The sequence below is a fragment of the Ursus americanus genome, chromosome 34 (assembly GCF_024610735.1).
Source record: "Ursus americanus isolate L20-20 chromosome 34, mUrsAme1.1.p, whole genome shotgun sequence".
NCBI classification, from domain to species: domain Eukaryota; kingdom Metazoa; phylum Chordata; class Mammalia; order Carnivora; family Ursidae; genus Ursus; species Ursus americanus.
Window position 1 is genome coordinate 23,777,494 of NC_142160.1, and position 17,975 is coordinate 23,795,468.

General features: G+C 39.3%; 1 long non-coding RNA gene across 1 annotated transcript in view; it reads left to right on the forward strand.

The window, feature by feature from the left end:
* LOC148107187 (uncharacterized) overlaps positions 1-6,421 on the forward strand; it is a 52,889-nt gene extending 46,468 nt beyond the window's left edge. Inside the window, exons 3-4 of the long non-coding RNA XR_015722923.1 lie at positions 4,253-4,423; positions 4,891-6,421. This is a non-coding gene — a long non-coding RNA (uncharacterized LOC148107187). The remainder of the gene's footprint in view (positions 1-4,252; positions 4,424-4,890) is intronic.
* The last annotated feature ends 11,554 nt before the right edge of the window (positions 6,422-17,975 follow it).

A 17,975-nucleotide genomic window follows, 5' to 3' on the forward strand; every position in this document is an offset into this window, starting at 1 on the left:
TGGTACTTTGTTATCTCTGAGCCACAGGTGCGTGGACCACAGCCTGAGGGGCTTAGGTTGGCAGCACACACCTGGGACCGCATCCCCCGTGGGTGATCTCCTGTTATGTTTTCCTTCCTTTGGTTTTAGAGTAAACCATTACTTTGAAAAATTCTAGCTCCGTCTTAGTGGAATTAAGGAGGAAGGTTTCTGTGGCTTGAAAGTCGGGAAAACATGGAGGAATTCGCTGCAGGGGCTGGGAGGCCTTGCCTTCCAGGTTCCTGTTTTGAAGTGGGGAGGCTGAGAGGAGGGAGGACGGAGGGACGGGTCTTGCAGGGAGTGGGCAGTGATGGGGAGAGCCCAGCATGCTGACCCTTCTGTGAAGCTTCCCTGTATGGTGGTCACTTAACATTGGTATAAAAAAGGAAGAAGCCATCCTTCTTCAGATCTTTTTCCTGGAGCTGGTTTCGTGGAGACAATAAGGCAGCTTGTGATATTTCCGTGTTGGAGCTGATTCATTGAGGCTCACTGAGGCGAGCTGCAGAGACTTCAGGGAGAATCCTGTCTGCCACGTGGCCTGTTCAAACTCCGCGTTCCTTCTGTATCTGTCCCTGCCTCTCTTCTGGATTGTTGTTGAAGTACCATATTTAAAAAGTAAAAAACCGCTATTTCCATACAAAAGGGTAGTTAAGCATATGTAAAAGATTTAGCTAATTAACGAGGGTCCGGGCAGGATGACAAGGCAGATACACAGGCAGATATGGGGACTGATGTTCCCGGCTACGTGCATATCCATTCCTGTATCTACCGCATACACACAGTGCAGTGGGTGGGAAAACACTCACTGGCAAAGGACTCTGCAAAATTCATACAAAACTGGGGAATATCCTGCAGGGCAATGAGCTATAAGTTTTTAATTGTCATTTATCCCACCTACAGGTTGACATGTAACCTTACCCTGCCTGGGAATATATCATAGTAAATGGGGAGTCAACATTACAGGCCCTAGGGCAGGGCTGGCAACCGGCCTGGGGCTGCTCTGTGTAGCCCAGGGTCACAGCCATGCCCTTTTGTTTAGCCTGGCCTCTCTGGCTGTTTTCTCGCTACTGTGGCCAGCTAAGGAGTTGTGACAGAGACCACTTGGCCCGCAAAGCTGAAGATATTTACTGCTTGGTCCTTTACAGAATCCAGCTTTCTGATTCCTGGTCTAGAAACTGAGTCAGCCGCCCCTAACCTAAGCTTCTTAAGAAATGTTACAGGGGTGCCTGGGTGGCTCAGTCAATTGAGCATCTAACTCTTGATTTCAGCTCAGGTTGTGAACTCAGGGTCCTGGGATCGAGCCCCAAGCTTGGCTTTGTGCTCAGCATCGAGTCTGCTTGTCCCTCTCCCTCTGCTCCTCCCCCACTCGTGCTTGCGCGCACTCTCGCTTTCTCTCTCTGTCAAATAAATAAAATCTGAAAGAAAGAAAGAAAGAAAGAAAGAAAGAAAGAAAGAAAGAAAGAAAGAAAGAAAGAAAGAAAGAAAGAAAAAGAAAGGCTCTAGGATGAACCGAACAAGTTCTGGCTATCTGACTGCTCTTATTCCAAATTTATTCAGAATTTCGAGGTGGCGACAGGAGAGCAGTGCCCCACCCACTCACTGGAATGTTCTTCCTGTTGTGTTCACGTTTGCATCCCAAGCACTTAGAAGGATCTGAGACATGGCAGGCACCGGACAAATACATGTGTGGAATGTTATTCGTTATTTAGCCGATTCTGTAAAAAAGTGACTCCTCTGAAAATTTCATTTTTGAAAATTCTATTTATTTTCAAAAATGTGTCTATTGTGCAGAATCTTTGTAGGTATATGTTTAAATGTATAAACAGGTTATATGTTGTGTTCAGCATGTTAGTTGACTTTTCAGTGAACGTTCACTTTCTTCATCCTTTTTTCTTTCTGCTCCTCAGACTTGATAATTTCAACTGTCCAAGTTGGCTGCTTCTTTCTTCTGCCTGCTCAGATCTGCTATTCAACCCCTATGTGGCTCTCGCTTTTCTGGGTGAGGCAGGATCTTCATGCCCTGATAATGCTTCTGGTTGTATCCCTTGTGTCTTCACAGGCCATGTTGTTTTGAGCCCCTTTGCTAGACACAGCCACTTCTTCTGGGCCGTTCTGCGTGGGCCTGCTCACTGCACTGCCCCGGCACACCACAGGCTGCCACTTGGTTCCTCCCCTGCTTCTGCCAGAAGCTACCCCCCATCCTGGTATAGACACGTCCAACTTCCCAGTAGGATGACATTCTGTGGAAAGATGGGAAAGGAGATCCAGCTTTCTTCCTGTCATATTTGTTTAGAGAATATCAAAGCTGTGTGTGTGTCTTAGAACGCTCAGTCGAGTGACATTTGCAGTGTTTACTTTTGCTGACTTTCCCTTCGCACCCACACACACACCCACATCAATTTCAGACACAGATTAACGTTTGGAGACACATCTTTGTAACAATGCTAGGCTTTTCCGCCAGCTCAAGCTTGTCTCAATGTCCTTTTCTTAAGAATTCTTTCCCACAAAACTTTTTAGGCCTCCATGGGATAGAATTTTCTGGAAGGCCACGCCCTGCTGGCTTATCAAACTGGCTCAGACAGGTTTCCCCGAGCACAAAGCAAGCTGACTATACCTTCCCTGTCGTTCCATCCTCCCCAGCAGCCTGAACATCTAAGGACATACCTTGCTTTTGCTTAGTTTCCATCAGACTTTATTCAAAGCATCTGGGAGCAACAGCGACTCATTTAGTACAGTGGAGAGCCTGTTTGTATTGTAATTAATTCAACTTATTTAACATATTTTAATGTATTCAAGATTTCATATGGTTGCCATGTTTGCTCAGAGACCATATTTAGGAACACAGTATATCTGTGTATGCATATTTGTCATGTCCTGATGGGTCATATTGGCCAGAAGAAAAGGGAACAGCAGATCGTGTTTAGGCAAAGATTTGGTTCCTGGCCATCAACCGCACAATTGCAGGGGAAAAAAAAAATGCCCATAAATAAGTACAAATAGGATATGGGTTTTAATCCATGATGATGAATCTATAGATTTTACATTGAAAAAGTAAAAAAGACCTCATATCAAAAATAAATGTTAGCTAAAACCTCTGACAGGCTTTTCAAAAGACTTTTGAAAAGAAAAGTTAACAATTCCATTTTAAAGCCAACCCTGTGAACAGTATTTATACAGCATTTAGCATGTGCCAGGCACTGTTTTAAGCACGTTGCAAATATAAACTCACTGAGTCCACAGAACAGCCCTGTGATTTAGGTACTTTTAGGTGGCGTTCCCTAGGTCACATCTAGACGGGCTCTCCTGCTCTTTTGCAAACATGCACTTTTGTTGAGAGAAATGGGCCATGACATTTATTTTCCATCAAAATATACTTTCAATTTCAAAATACGTCTGCAGGTCATGATTTTATCCATCAGCAATTGGTAAATTAATGCGATATTTTTCTAGGCATGATTTGCAAACTAATGGATTATTTACATAATGGTTCTCATAAGTTTCTTAGCAAACTTAAAGGGCTTATAAAATAATTTTATATTTGTCTTAGAGAAGAGCAAGTATCAGGATAATCCATCATTTTTTCGGATTAACTGAGCTAATGAAGAGAGTCGACATCAATTAAATAAGCAATGGGAAAGAGAGCAGAATCAACATAGTGACTTTCAATTAGTTGACCCCTCAAAACCCATTCATGTACACGGGCCAGCTGAAAGACGTAAGCCATCCCTCTATTCATACATTATTCATTCCCATCATTCCTTATATATAGTTAATGGCATGCATATGGCCTGGATTTTCTGGTTTGCTAACTATTCTGCCCTCATAAATATACCCATGATTGTTAAACCACATGCCTCGATTTTGGTTTCAGAAGCTGTGGCCACTATATGATGGAACAAGTGTCCATAAACACTATTAGGTGTCAGCATAATCGAGGCAAACTAGAAACGTTTCCCTCAGTAACCATTAACGTGCACGAATTCTTTAAAAACATGAAACATGAAGCAAAATCTCCTTTGAAGCCTAAGCCACAATATACAAAATATTTAGGGTCAATGTTTCTGAAATAGGACCCTGAGAGGGTGCCAGAAGATGTCCCCTGGTGAGGACAGAGGGACAAGGAGCATGAGAGATGAGCGGGTGCTTGCTTCATGAGTCCGAAGTTTCTCGGACATTCAGGCAGCATGTACGGGGCTGCTTTTGTCTTTAAAAGAAAATTTGGCCCCTTTTGCAGATTCACTTCTTATCATCTTTTTGGATGGCAAATATCTTTGGCAATTCCACAAACATGCCTTCTGAAAGAGAAAACATTAAAGTGCCACAAAGAACGCAAACAAGCACAAGACCAGATATATTCTAGAAGCATGTATCTTTGGGCACATTCATTTTCATCTCTGTTCACCCGGTAAGCCAGGTGGTATAAATATATGTTTACCTCCTTACATATTACCAAGAGTAGAGAGTAAATGTTGGGTGTTGGGGTGCAGGGGAGGCAGGCGAAGATGGGTTTAGGTTCTGCCTCCACCAGATCATCAGCCTTGGTTCACCAGGTCGCCTGCATGTTATTTAACCATTCACAAGTAGCTAAGAGGGGGAGGGATAGGAACCAGGGAGCAGCCCCCTTGTGCACTTTCCCTGAGAAGAGGCTTTTTCAGTCACCCTAAGCTCGTAGGTGTATGCGGTCATTGCTAAGCCCTGATGCATTCCTTACATTTGGAAGCAGGGAGATGGTGAGCCCCGGGAGTGTAATTAACCAACGCGGAGCACTTCCAAAGTGCCAGGCACTGTTCTGAGTGCCTTATGTAGACCCATCCCTAGCAACAGAAGTCTGGTTTCAACACTGGTGTGATAAACATTTTGTATCTCCTTCAGAGAAGGACACTAAGGAGTGATGCTTCCCTGGGCTTCCTCCCCACCTGCCAGGGGGTCCCAGAGCGCCTTCGTACAGGAGCTGATGGTGGCCCCAATTATTGTCAGTGGACCTGGATGAGAGGATGTCTACTGGATGTCTGTACAGAGTTGCTGCCCAGTGAAAACAAGAAGAGGAAACAGTTCTTGAGTTATCACGAGATATCCTGAGACATGTTAAGGTTCACGGTTGGATTAAATTCTGCAGCAAAGCCCAGAAGTTTCCAAGCCTAGAGTTTCTTTGCCTAGTTAAGCTATGCTTTCTTCTTTTTATAGTCCTCAGTATAAATTGCCTTGTGGTTTTTTTTCCAACCCTAAAGTAAAAAATGTTCATTTGTTAAAAAAAAAAAGATAATCAGAAAAACATAAAGAAGAAAGGGAAAGTTCCTTGTAATCTACCACTGAGCGAGCACAGCTTTGAAAATTTCACTGTTTATCCTCTTGGACTCCCCCCCCTTCCCCACCCATGTATTATTTATGGGCATGTACAAATACACATACTAGATTAAAGTTTGAGGGAAAATGGGTCCGTCTCTACAAACCCTGTTTACCTCCATGTTTTCACTTAATGCATTGTGGGCATTTTTGCATGTCAGTGGATATGGTTTCACGTCTTTATTTTCAGTCATCACAAAGTGCTTCATCATGTGTATGTTTCACAATTTACTTAAAAGTTCCACTACCGACTGACATGTAGGTTGATTTATTTACTGATTTTGATTTATTGCTATTTATTTTTTGATTTATTGCTATTACAAAGAAGTCTGGGAGAATTAAAGGCATATCTATGTACATGCGACCCTTGAACAACGTGGGTTTGAATTGCACGGGTCCACTAGCAGGCAGATTATTTTTTGATAAAAACCGTTGCGTACTGTATATGTATTTTCTCTTCCTTACTGTTTTCTCAATAACACTTTTTCTCTAGCTAACTGTATCGTAAGAATACAGTATACAATACATATAACATACAAAATATGTATTAATTGACAGTTTATGTTATCCATAAGGCTTCTGGTCAATAGTAGGCTATTAGTTAAGTTTTTGGGGAGTCCAAGTTATATGTAGATTTTTGACTGCATGGGGGGGTCGGGCTCCTAACCCCCGTGTTGTTTGGGTCAACTGTACTTCTGTTTGATTATTTCCTCAGAATAAATTCCTAGAAATAAAATTCTTTGATCAAAGAATATGTCCACTTTTAAGAATTTTAGTGTATTGTACAATTTCCATCTCCCTCCCTTCCCTACCCCCCTGGAAATTGTACTGCTTTTACTCTTGCCAGCCTGGTAAGATATTTCCCCACATAGTTGTCAACAGTGGGTTCAGTAACGCTGGCTAGTCACTCAAATTCTTATCAATGTGATAAGTAAAATAAACAAACAAATAAATAAAATGGTATTTCATTGTTTTAATTTGCATTTCCTTGTTCAATACTAAAGTTGCATTTTTCTCTTAGGCCTGTTTACAAGTCACTTGTATTTCCTCTTTTGGGAAGTGACTGATCATGCCCATTTCCCATTTTCCTTTTATTTTTGGATATTTACTTTTTATATATTAAGAACATGAACTCTGTCATAGATTATGTTAAGACCATTTTTCCTATTTGTCGTCTTAGACTTATTTATTATTTTTCTAACCATACAAATATTTACAATATGTTAATCTTTTCCTTCAGCTTCTGCATTTGGTCTCAAGCTTATGAAGATCTTCTAAGATTTAAAAGCATTTACCTACATTAATTTTACCTTAAAAATTTAATCTACCTGGAGTTTATTTGGGTACATGATATAAAGGACTGATCCAGCTAGCGTGGTTATTTTTTCACTAGTTAATCCAATTTTTTTGTGTGTGTTTTGGAAATGTTTAATTTGTTTTTTAAGTGAGGGTGGAAAAACCAAGATACTGTAGTTTCCTGGCAAAAATGAAGTTAAGGACCATTCATAGCATTAGAACCACATGCTGTCTTCCTACTGACAGTGCTGAATTCCTTAACAGTCCATCCTGTCTTGTCTGCTTTGTCACCAATGCCACGTTTCTCCAAAATCTGGAATAGTTTTCTTCTTTGATCAAAGCCTTGGTGTGGACCATGGAAACGTCTTGCTCCACCTAAGAATGAAATTGATGTGTCCTTGGCACCAGTGAAAACACGAAGACAGCAGAAAAATCTTTCTTCTGAGTCTCATAGAAATGAAGCAACCAAACAGATAACTGGCCCACGCCCAAGTTGAAAAACCTTGTGGGAAGGAGAGCCAGGCAGGCTGCAGAGAGTGATGGAGGCTGTCTTTGTGCCACCTCACGGCACACACCTCATTAACTGTCGCGGTGACTAGTTGGGTGGATCTCAGCTTGTCCTACAGCCTGCATCAAGTTCAGGACGTCTGGAAATACCAAACTTGGAAGGAGAGCCCACAACCCCCTGCCTGATGGAATGGAGTGCCAACCCTGATTGGGAAATTCTGTCTCATATCTAGCTGACATAGGCTCATTGGATTTAGTTTGGTCTCCTCTGAAAAATGGTGCCCACAGCTTGCCTTTTTCTGCACTGTGGCTGTGAGGTCTCACACATTGCCTTCCACGTTTCTCATCTTTTACAAAAGAAGTTCTCTTTATTTGGATAAAATGACCTCATGATATGAACTGATTACAAAAGTGAACATGAGAGGGACAGCAGGTTGTGGCCACAGACTTTCCAGAGGCCCTGGCAAAAACTTTTCTTTCTTTTTTTTTGAATAGATGATAATTAAAACAGAATGTGCGATACTTTTTCTTGTCTCTGTTTAACAAATAGAACCTCGTTGATTAATTAAATTCCATTCTAAATTCCGTTGCAAAAGAATATATATTTATCTCTACTTGGTATCCATTTATGCAGCTATCAATTTGAGCGATGTTTATTGAGCACATATTTTGTGAAAGGACAGAAACTAGGATTTGAGTCTACCAGGTACTGTGCTAGGTGCTTTTAAGCTAGTTCCTCATGTCCTCTGCATGAGAATTTTGTGAGAGAGGTATTACTGTTACCCATGTGACATAGGGAGAAACCAAGGCCCAGAGAGGTTAAGGGCTTTGTCCAAGGGCACTCAGCAGGCGTGTGCTGAGCCTAATTTAAATGTATGTCTCTCAGAGTTCATGGCCCATTTGTTCTTCCTGCTCTAGCAGTGACTCTTCTTTTGAAAATTATCTTCTTATTTCCCTCTAATGTAATTGCTTTATTGTTGGAGAACATGACCTATGTGATAGCTGTTCTCTGAATTTGTTGAGGCCTCCTCTGTGACCTAGAACATGATCCGTTTCTATAAACCTTCCGTGTTTAGTTGAGACGGTATGTTCTCTTCCAGGGCGGGGTTCTGTATATCCATTAGATCAAGCTTGTTAACTTGGTTGTTTCAGTCTTCTATATTTTTACTAACCTTTGGTCTGCTTCATCTATCAGTTTCTATTAGAAATGTTAAGAATCTCCCACCATGATTATATATTTGCCAAATTCTTCTTGTCATTTTTTTTTTAGTCTTGCTTTATATGTATTTTTGGCTCTGTTCTTAGTTGCATACAAATTCATGATTTTTTAATTTTCCTGATAGATTGTTCGGGTCACTATTATGTGGGATTCCAAATTATGTCTCTTAATGCTTTTTCCCTTAGCTTCTATTTATCTAATCCAAATATTGGTATGCTGGCTTTATTTTGGCTAGATGTTTGCCTGACTATCTTTCTGTATCTATCTATCTATCATCTATCTATCTATCTATCTATCTATCTATCTATCTATCTATCGTGATAGATACATACAAAATGAGATGATAAAGAGAAAAATATATATTATAATATAATGTGAATAATATAAATATAGATTTTCTATAAAATTTTGAATATCTAATATAATATCTAATATATATATTTTCTATCACCTCATTTTATGCCTTTCTTTGTAGGTTTTTTTTTTAAGACTTTATTTACTTGACACCGAGAGAGAGTGTTCACGAGCAGGGGGAAGACCAAAGGGAGAGAGAGCGCAGCACACTCCCCACTGAGCAAGGAGCCCAATGCAGGACTCGATCCCAGGACCCCAGGATCATGATCTGAGCTGAAGGCAGACCCTTAACCGACTGAGCCACCCAGGTGCCCCCCTTCTGTGTAGTTTTGTCTTTGGTATGCTTTTTTGTAACCAACACAGACCTTTTATTTTTAAAGCATTCAGACAAATGCCGTCTTTTGATGGCAAGTTTCCCAGTGAGCACTGTTGGGCTGGACTTCGTTTTTGCTACCTTATTTCATGCTCTTTGCCACTCTTTTACTTTATTCCTTTTCTCTCCTTCCCTGCATCTGAATGGCTGACAAACTTCCCTACCTTCCCCTTTGACTTCTCTGCCGGTTTCGAAGCTAAACATCACATTCCCCTTCTTTGAGTGGTTACCCTTCACATAGGAGCATACATCCAGCCATACCGCTTTCTAATACTAGGGCGGGTTTTGTTGTCTTCCTGTCCCGCCGCCAGAGGTGACACGAATCTGTGTGCTGGAACAAGTCAGTGACTGTCAGTCCATGTTGGTATTTTGTCTGGAATTTTGGTTTTCCCTTCTGTGCCGTCTCTATCCACACAGCTATCTACCTATCTATTTCACGGTCCATCTCTCTCTGTTTACCTATTGATTTTTCTCTCCCTCTTCTTGCCCGTTCCCTTGCTGTGCTCCATCCCTGCTCATCTCTTCTGTTTCTGGTCCATAGACATGTTTATCGTGGGTTGGTATCTGGCTGTTTTTTTGTTTTTCGTTTTGTTTTTGTTTTGTTTTTTAATCTACCCCTGCACTGTGTTGGGAGTCACAAACATCTGTCAGGACTTGAAGTGACAGAGCTAACCTGGCTGGGATTCCCCAGCACAGTGCCTGGTGGTCTTAGGAGGAGCCCTCTGATTGCAAAGTGAAAGTCTTCTGTTGTGTTTCTTATGTGTGAATGACTCCCGATGCTACAGTCCTTTATTTTTACCTCTGACCGTGGGGTATTTACAGCCAGGGAAGTTCTTAGCACAAAGCACGGCACTGTAAAAATGACAAGATGCCCAGTATCTGCAGCTCTGCAGCTTGCAAGTGGAGACCAGACAGCATTTCAGCCTCGCTTGCCCCTCCGGCAGGTGCCCTTGTGAAGTGCAGAATCTGAATTCCCCTCTATGGTGGTTCTGTTCCCAATAAGTGAGTTATTAAGGGTTACTCATACTTTTCATAGTGTTCATAAACCACAGTTACCATGTTGTTAGAACTTACACTGATGTCATTTTCAGAATTCTTACCCCAAAGCCCGGTTGCGTTGCACTAAAGCAGTTTTTCCCATTCCCACACGTGCACTGAGCCTCAAAATTCTCCTGGCGCTTGGGCTGCGGTCAGAGAAGTCTAATATTTCTTGCAGTAGATTATACTCCGTGTTTTAGGCCGGACTCTGGAGGGATCCTAGATCTTTTATCATAACTTTTATCCCTTTATATTATACCCTAAAAGTGAATCTAGGTAGAAGCACCAGAGTAACCTCAGTATTTTAATGGAAACTCACAATAATAATCAATAACCAAGAGAACTGCAGAACACTAGTAGATATTAACAGAGATGTACCGGTAAGTGTCTAACAATTGGCTTTCTGAAAAGAAAAGCCTTGATTTGTCGTGTTTTCCCAGTTTCAGTAGTACAAACCCTTTGCTCTATGGCAGATTTCAGGTGATCACTGCATCGTTACCATGGACCATGGAGCTGGGAAGAGATCATCTGCCATTGTCTCCCACACCCCACTGGATCCCACTGCAAGAGCATCACATAAAAGAGGTCATTGATACGTGTATCCTAATTTCTAGTGATAATTTTGAAACCAGATTTTCCAAGTTCAAAGAATAATCGGTCCAAACAAGTATCTGGCAGGCCCACCGTGGCCGCAGACTTAGTCTTGTGTTGAGCACGGACGAGTGAGTAACTGCAGGAGAGAGCAGACCTCAGGGGCAGATGACAAAGCCTGCCTGTAAATTCTTTTATCTAAGACCCATAGAGATGAGTGGCTCCCACTCTGGAGATGTTCTTCTGAAGAGGCTGTCTCATGTGTATTTAGAGAATTGCGAGTGGTTCTCAAAGATATTATTGTGGACACTTGCATGTTTTCCATTTTTCCAAGGTACAGTGTCCTTCGTCCGTTGGAATTTGGGGTACCTTTGCTTTGGTTATCTTACCTCCACCTGGCATTTGTTTGCCTTTCAAGAGTTGATCTGCAACCAAGTATATTCCATTTTTATGGTTCCCTACATTTGCTGTGACACTCAGCCTTGTAATCTGGTATAATACTTTGGCATTCATGGCTACCTTGACTCATCAATGTATTCTTTTTGGAGTGATGATGAAATGATAAATTTTACTTTTTTCTTTTCATTTGAAAATCTCATAGCACTTTCCTGAGCTGAAGTGAACATTGATGTTATTGAGTGTATTTTGTGTTGCCTAATGAAGTGGCAGCCTGGAACCTATTATTTACTCCACTGAATTTTATATATCTAGCAAGAATTTGGAGAAATATAAACGTGAAATCCTTTTTTGCACTCCTGCTCTCCTTTCGAACGTTTGGCTCTTAAAAGAGGTAGGTAACTGGTATCTGGGCATTGAACTGAATATATTTGTGAACTTTAACAATTTTATCTGGAATGTCTTAATAATTCTTTTGCACAATCTCTCTCTTCCCTTCTCCCTTCTCCCTCCACCTTTTTTTAACAGGTTGCCACAGTGACTACCCTGCGGTGGTTGGTTTTTTCCCAATGTTCCAGGTTGAATTATGCTAAAAATATAAATACGGAATTTGCCTTCAAGCAAAGGTAAACCACTGCCAGTAGCAATGTTTTGTTTCGTTTTCAATGTTGATGGATGACATGCATTTTCATTGATTCCATACACCACGCTTCATGGAATACAGAATTGGAACCAGCATCAGAATCTAAGTCATCATTTTCCCAAGTGGTGGTCCTCAAAATGTTCATCTAGAGACCTTAATAGCTCTAGGGTAAAAAATGTGTTCTCTGATCAAAAAAGTTTGGAAAATGCTACTGTATTTTCTCTTGACAATTTACAATACTTATTTACCCATTAAAGTTGGTAGCCTGCTACTTAAAAAAAAAATCACACACACATACACACACACATACATACATACCCCATTTGGTTAATCTAATGTTTACCAATTTTTTTGAGAAGGATTTTTTTTTCATACTCTATCTATAAATATCTTTGAAAGGAGATTCTGTGGAATACCAGTTTGGGAAGTTTGCCCTAAACCCATCTACCAATGCTGACCGTATGTAGACTCTTCTAGGTTTTATTGATGTATTTACGATGGGAATATGGAACATTTTTAGACTGTTTAAGCAAGAGGCCCACGGTGGAAAACACGAAACAAAATTCATCCTAAGACTGAATCAAATTATTCTTGGATTCATCCATGAACACTTTGGCAAATGGAGTTGAACACGAATATGACTGTATTTTACTAAATAAAATCTGAGAGCACTTTTGCCTCTTGTAAAACATTTCACCTGCATGCAAGAGAAAGTTTTACACAAACGTTTGTCTCATGGTAAGAATTATGCAATCGACCAGCTAAGTCTTGCCCTTGTGATTGCATATTATTATTTATTAATGAAGTTATCAGCATTGCACCTTCTTATATGCATCTATATGGTGTTGTGGGGGAGACTTAACTGAGCAATTATAACTTGTGAATACACACTGCATGAGACTAGAGACATCAAAGGGCTCAAATGCCTTGGGAATTAAAGCACCATTTGTGATCTTTATCCAGATGAAAAAACAGATCAAAAGATTACAGCCCTTAGAGCAACTAAAGCCAGAAGAAATGCCACTTAAACTAATTGAATGTTTGTTTACTGGTTAGTCAAAGAAAATTTTGATGATATAGAGAAGTAGACAGAAAAAAAAAAAAAATCCACCCAGAGTCAGAACACCTAAATAAAAACATTGTTAATATTTTGGGGGTGTTTTCTTTCAGTCTTTTACTGTGCATTAGTTTTTGTCTGTTTTGTTGTGTTTTTAAACAGAATACAGAGGCATGCTTATTGTGAAAGTAATATGGCTTTAAGTTCAGAGTCCTTCATCTGCAAAAAGTACCCTTCCAGGCCTGGGTAGCCCTAGCAATATGTTAATGTGGGCACACTTTTTTTTGGTAAATTTTGCAAAAGTGAGATCAATTACGTGAGATTCTTAAGTTTGCTGCTTTTGTCCACTCAGATTTCCATCCATCACACTTCTCAAATCAGGTGGTGATGAAGTGGCAGCAGGAATTTGGGGGGCTTGGCTAAGGGAGTGGAATCGTGGATGCATTTCGTTGGGATTCGTTGGGGATGTTCAAATGGTTCCCAGTCACTTTGGTAGAATGGCATCCAGAAATATCCTTCTCTGCTGTCCTTCCTAGTATTTTGACTTGCTATTTCAGGGCCAGAAGTTGTATCAAATTTTTCCTATGGTGCCCAGCACAGGAGAGGTGTGAGTAACGGAGGAGAAACTAAGTTTGCTATTTCTGGAGCCAAAAGTGTGCGTGACAAAGTCTTCCCATTGGCAGACATGAACAATGGTAGGCACATGATTAAATTGTGATGCTTTTCAGAGATCTACTCAATAATATAACGCATGCAATTACATTGTACAGCTTTGGGACTTACTCTTTAGGGATTATCTTAAAAAGATTTAGCCTATACTCATTTCAGCAGTCTGAGCTTGATCAATATGTCGATCTTCAAAAATACAAAAGCCATGGTTTTTTCGTTTCAGCTTGTTCCATGTCTTTGTTCCATGCATCTTTTAGTTCTAGCTTGTGTGTAACACCCCCATCTGCAATTACCATCATCGTTGGATTGACAAATATATCCTATGGTTTTTTTTCCCCTTAAAATGCTTCTTATATCCCCGTGTCCTGCTCGTTCAAGTTTCCTTTTGCTGAAGTATCTTTGAATCATCTTTCATTCTGGGTCCAGGAGTAGTGAATTATCTCGATCTTTTTTATTTCTGAATATGTTTTTATTTTCCCGTCTCTCTTGATTGATAGAATCATAGTTGGACAGGAATTTCCCTTCAGCTCTTTGAAGATATTACTCACCTGTTGTCTGCTGTTTATGGGTGCTGATGAGAAGCCTGAAGACAGTCTGATTTCTTCCTTTCTTTCTTTCTTTCTTTCTTTCTTTCTTTCTTTCTTTCTTTCTTGATTATATCTTCTTTTTGGAAGTTTCTAAAATTTACAAAAATGTTTCAGTTCTATGATTGTGCTATGATGTGTTTACATGTGGGTTTGCCTCTGTTTGCCTTGCTTGGGACTTCTATTGCATTATAAATTTTTTGCCTCATTTTTAATTTAACTTTTAGGTTTATAACAAAATTTAAGCAGATACTACAGAGCCCCCTATACTGTTCCTCCCCCACTTAGTTTTCCCTATTATTAATACCTTGCCTTAGTATTTATAATTGATGAGCCAATATTGACAAATTTTTATTGAAGTCCAGAGTTTACATTAGGGTTCACTTTTTGTGCTTATGGTTTTGTGGGTTTTGATAAATGTGTATGTCACATCTCCACCATGACAGTATCATACAGAATAGTTTCACTGCCCTAAAAATTCTCATCCCTTCCTCCCTCCAAACCCCTGGTAACCACTCACTTTTTATAGTCCTTAGTTTTGCCTTTTCCAGAACGTCCTGCTTTTTTACTTAGCAATATGCATTTAAGGTTCCTCTGTGTCTTCTCGTGGCTGGATAGCTTATTTCGTTTTAGTCCCGACTAATGTTCCATTGTCTGGATGTACCACAGTTTGTCTATCCATTCACCTATTGAAGGACATCTTGGCTGCTTCCAAGTTTCGGCACTTGTGAATAAAGCCACTGTAAACATTTGCATGCAAGTTTTTGTGTGGACATGAGTTTTCAGCTAATTTGGGTAAATGCCTAGGAGTGCAGTTGCTGAACTGTATGGTAAAATTATGTTTAGCTCTGTAAGAAACTACTAAACTGTCTTCCAAAGTGTACCAGCTTGCATTTCCAGCAGTAATGAATGAGAGTTCCCTTTGCTCCACACCCTCACCAACATTTGGTGGTGTCAGGTTTTGGATTTTAGCCATTCTAACAGTTGTGTGGCGGTATCTCACTGTTTCACTTAACAATTCCTTGATGACAAATAATAATGAACATGTTTTCAAATGCTTATTTGCTATTCGTATATATTCTTTTGTGAGATATTTGTTCAGATTTTTTTGCCCATTTCAAAATTGTGTTGTTGATTTTCTTATTGTTGAATTGTAAGAGTTCCTTGTATATTTTGGATACAAGTCCTTTATTTGGCATGTGTTTTGCAAATACTTCCCCGTCTGTGGCTTGTCTTTTGACTCTCTTACCAGTGTCTTTTGAAGATAGGATGTTTTTAATTTTAATGAGTTCAAATTTATCAGATTTTTCTTTCATGGTATGTGTTATTTATTTATTTATTTATTTAATTTTTTAAAAAGATTTTATTTGTTTATTTGAGAGAGAGACAGAGAGAGCATGGGGGGAGGGGCTGAAAAGAGGGAGAAAGAGACTCCCTACTGAGAAGGGAGCCCAATGCGGGGCTGGATACCAGGACCTGGAGATCGTGACTGAAATCAGATGCTTAACCTTTCGAGCCACCTAAGAGCACCTGGATTGTGTTTTTTAAAGTTGTGTGAAAAAACTCATCCTCAAACCCAAGGTCACCTAGATTTTCTCCTGCGTTTTCTTTTTAGAAATTTTAGAGAATTATGTTTTACGTTTAGGTCTATGATCCATTTTGAGTCAATTCCTATGAAAGGTGCAATTTCTGTCTTTGAATTCTCTTTTATTACTCTTATTGCATATGGAAATCTAATTGTTTTAGTAACATTTATTGAAAGACTACCCTTTCTCTATTGACTTGCCTTTGCTTCTTTGGTAAAGGCAGTTGACGTATTTCTGTGGGTGCATTTCTAGGCTCCCTATTCTGATCCATTGATGAATGTGTCTATTCTTTCACTGATAACAACACTGTCTTAATTACTGTAGCCATGTAGTACCTCTTGAGGTGGGGTAATGTCAGTCTTCTGATTCTGGTCTTCATCAGTGTCATGTTATCATCTATTCTGGGTCTTTTGCTTTTCCATATAAACTTTAAGAATCAGTTGATCGATATCCACAAAATAGCTTGCTGAGATTTTGATTGAGATTGCACTGAATTTATAGATCAAGTTGGGAAGAATTCACATAATAATATGGTCCTTCGATCCATGACACAGTATATTTCTTCTTTATTTAAATCTTCTTTAATTTCTCTGATCAAAGTGTTTTAGTTTTTTGCTTATAAATTCTGTACATAGTTTGTTAGGTGTATATCAAATTCTTTCTTTCCTTCTTTTGGTGCCATTATGGATGGTATTGTGTTTTATTTAAGAGTGACGAGAGGGCGCATTTTTGCCTTGTTTCCAATCCTAGGGAGGAAGCATCAGTTTCACACCATTGAGTGTGGTATTGGTTGTAGGTTTTTATAAATGCCCTTTGTCAAGTTAAGGTAGTTCTCTTTTATTAGGAGTCTTTTATTAGGAGAGATTTTTTTTTTTTAAAGATTTTATTTATTTATGTGACAGAGAGACAGCCAGCGAGAGAGGGAACACAAGCAGGGGGAGTGGGAGAGGAAGAAGCAGGCTCCCAGCCGAGGAGCCTGATGTGGGACTCGATCCCGGAACGCCAGGATCACGCCCTGAGCCAAAGGCAGATGCTCAACGACTGCGCCACCCAGGCGCCCCGAGAGATTTTTTTTTTTTTTAAATCATGAATAGTTGTTGGATTTTTTCTTTTTTCAGTGCCAATTGACATGATAATATGATTTTTTCTTTAATATACTCATGCTCATGCAGTAAGTTACATTAATCGGTTTTTATGTTGAATCAAACTTGCATACATAGCATAAATCCCACTTGGTCATTGTGTATAATTCTTTTTATACATTGTTGGATTTAATTTACTAATGTTTTGTTGAGGATTTTTGCTAGTATGTTCATGGGACATGTTGGCCTGTAGTTCTCTTTTCTTGTAATGTCTTTGTCTGCTTTTGGTATTAGGATAATGTTGGCTTCCTGGAATGAGGTTTCTATCCTCTGACAGATTGTAGAGAACTGGTATAATTTCTTTCTTAAATTTTGGTAGAATCCATCAGTGAATCCATCTGGGCCTGGTGCTTTCTGTTTTGTAAGATGAAATCTCTTTAGTAGATATAGTCATATTCAGATTGTCAATTTCTTCTTTTTCAAATTTTGTTACTTCGTGTTTTTCAAGGAATTGGTCTATTTCATCTAAGTTATCAAACTTGTAAACATGGTTGATCGTAATATTCTTTTATTATTAATTCCTATAGGACTAACAGTGATGACCTCTCTTATTTCTGAATTAGTAATTTGTGTTCTCTTTTTTTTTCTAGGTTAATGTGGCTAGAGATTTATCAATTATAATGATCATTTCAAACAATCAGCTTTTAATTTCATTGATTTTCTCAATTTCCTGTTTTTAATTTCATGAATTTCTACTTTAATTTATATATTTTTTTCTTCTACTCGCTTTTGGTTTAAATTGTTCTTATTTCTCTAGTTAATTATGGCAGAATGTTAGATTTTTGATTTTAGATTTCTCTTCTTTTTTATATATGCATTTAATGCTATAAATTTCCCTTTCAGCACTGTGTTTGCTGCATTTTCTAAGCTCTGTAAGTTGTATTTTCATTTTCACTTAGTTCAAAATATTTTAAAATTTCTCTTAGATTTCTTCCTTGACTCATGTGTTATTTAATAGTGTTTTGTTTAATCTCCAAATATTTAATCTCCAAAGATGATTTTCAGCTACCTTCATTATTGATTTTAGTTTAATTCCATTGTGGTCTGTGAATATACTTTGTATGACTTCTATTCTTTCAGATTTGCTCAAGTGCTTTTTGTGGCCCAGAACGTGCTCTATCATAGAGAATATTCCACATGAGCTTGAGAATGCCTCTTC